The sequence below is a fragment of the Bactrocera latifrons genome, unplaced genomic scaffold (genome assembly GCF_001853355.1).
Source record: "Bactrocera latifrons isolate USDA-ARS-PBARC rearing strain unplaced genomic scaffold, ASM185335v1 scaffold_65, whole genome shotgun sequence".
Lineage (NCBI taxonomy): Eukaryota > Metazoa > Arthropoda > Insecta > Diptera > Tephritidae > Bactrocera > Bactrocera latifrons.
Window position 1 is genome coordinate 1,374,924 of NW_017537323.1, and position 2,437 is coordinate 1,377,360.

The following is a 2,437-nucleotide window of genomic DNA, read 5'->3' on the forward strand; positions in this document are numbered from 1 at the left end:
GAATAAAACTAGAACTACGCGCTCTTAGCCAACTAGCGAAAATACTGCAAGACTTTTTTGACAACCTAATATTTAACATTTTTTTCTTGTTCTTTAAATTTTTTACACATCTCTACATAMATTTTTTCAAAAATTTTATTTTGCATTTTTTTTTTTGGTGTTTCTAGCTCATGCTAAAATTTTGACAAGCCCTTTTGCAATGCTTCATCTGCTTCAACAGGCCATTAATATGCATTTAATGACTCCATTCGTCGAGTACCTCGAGTACRGAATTTTGTTATAGGGCAGCTAATAGAAGCACTTAAAGCGAAACTTTGTTAAATATGCACTTTTTCGTGAAATAAATTATTTGCACATTTTTGTGAGCAACAAGTTTTTCACAGGCAAAATACACGCTGAAGATGCGCCGATTTGATTCGAGGTGCCACAAACACTGCATTAATTACTAAGTAAGTGAGCAAGTAACCCAAGCAGCAGTGAAATATAGAATTATTATTTGGATGTGGAAAACAAGTTTYAAATTTTTCAATTCCAATTTTAAGAGTCTTCTGCTTTTTTTAATTGTATTTGTAATATAAATAGATAAGCATTATTAAAATAAAATAAAATTCTTGAAGATAGAAAATAGATCAAAGACCCTAAGATTTTATATCCAAAACTCTAACTCTGCTTGATAGTATTAAGTTCATATTTTTACCATCAAATCATCGGCAGCATAAGCAGAGTTACAAAGATTGGCATTGTTCCACAAATTGATGGATGGAACCTACCTAAGGTCTATTGTTTCCTCAACCAGCAATAGTAGCCGCTACGAATAAATTTCGTAATTCGGGCCTGTTTTRTACCCAATGACAATATAATAGTAATCATAGAAGAGGAGTATGAAACCATCTGGCTGCTATAACAAGCCAACTATACCAATCATTAGTTTAATGAATCAAATCATAGCACAAAATGTGTCTATCTATTCGTCACSGAGTTTCAGTAAGTGTAATAATGGTTTACTGTCATACGGAACTATAAAAAGGTGTAGGGAAAAAAAAATTGATGAATCAATTAAATCTTTTGCGACTACTTRTTTTTGAGCATACTCGTACGTATTTTTTTACCTGCCACTACAGCATTGAAATCAAATTTATATCTTTTTGTAATGTTTGATTTTTTTAACATTTTTGTGACTTAATTTTCGTGTCGATTGCACTCATAAGACAATTTTGGCATTTACATTTTACAATTCTGATTATGCTTCGGTTCCAGCTTTTCATGGTAGTTGTTTTTGTTTTATTATATATATATATATATATATTTTTTTTGTTTGGAGGGTTTTTTGTGCAATTATGTGCTTCTAAATGTCACTTTCGTTGACTGTCAACGCAGCTTCTTATACGAGAGMCTGTTTAGGTGAGTGTAGATATGTRTAAAGCGTTAATTATGCTATTAGTTTTCAAACGGAAGACTTCTAATTAAAATGTTAATGAAATTAAACGTTTATTAGAAGTTCAAGTACTAGTAATTAGAATTCTAAGATATGTATGTATATGTACGTATATGTTAGTATGTGATATATGTACATATGTAGATGGAAATCAAAACAAAAAAAAATTAAAAATTTTCTAACTTTTGGCTTTCCAAATAATCAGTTATTATCATCAATAATATTACAACGGTCAGGCGTCTATAGCAATCCAATTGAGATTATTTTTACGAATATTCAGCCTATTTACCTAATCTAAACTGACCTCTCATCAATATCTAAAATTCTATATTCTTAGCTAAAAAAGCTAAACATTTATAAATGTATTAATCTCCTTATATTCCGTCAAGTTATGTTCAAATAAATTATTTTTGCTACGAAAGTAACTAAAAAAAAATTATGTATTTCCATTTTATTTTCAAAAGTGTTCAATACTTTAATTGAACAAATTTAATTATAATTTTTCGCCTGCTCATTGCCCTTTTAATTTTTTTMAATTTTTCATATTTTTTTACTTTTGGCTTGCCCAAGTTAAACGCCATTAAATTCAAGGAAATCATTTTTTGCCTTTTGTTTTGAGCGAACAATTCGCTGAGGTAAGCTGAGGTGAAGATGTTGGCTTCACTTTTGTTCCGGCCAAGCCTAAGCCTTCCTCATCATTTATTGTATAATAATTATATTATTTCAATATTATTGGATATTTCTTTGTTTTCTAGTATTTTCTGTTATTTACTAAGCATTAGCGTTGTTTGAAATTATGCCTATTACTATTGCCTCCGAAAGTTGGCAATGTGATCCCAGAATGATTTAATGAAAATGTGCTTCTTTTAGCTTTGAATACTCACAAGGTTAGACATTTTTTGGGCTTAGATGCCCAAAGAGCCATTAACCTTTGACAGACTTTTTCGCTAGAACACCTTATTGCCTTCCAAATCGGCTAATGGAATTGTACATGCTTTAATA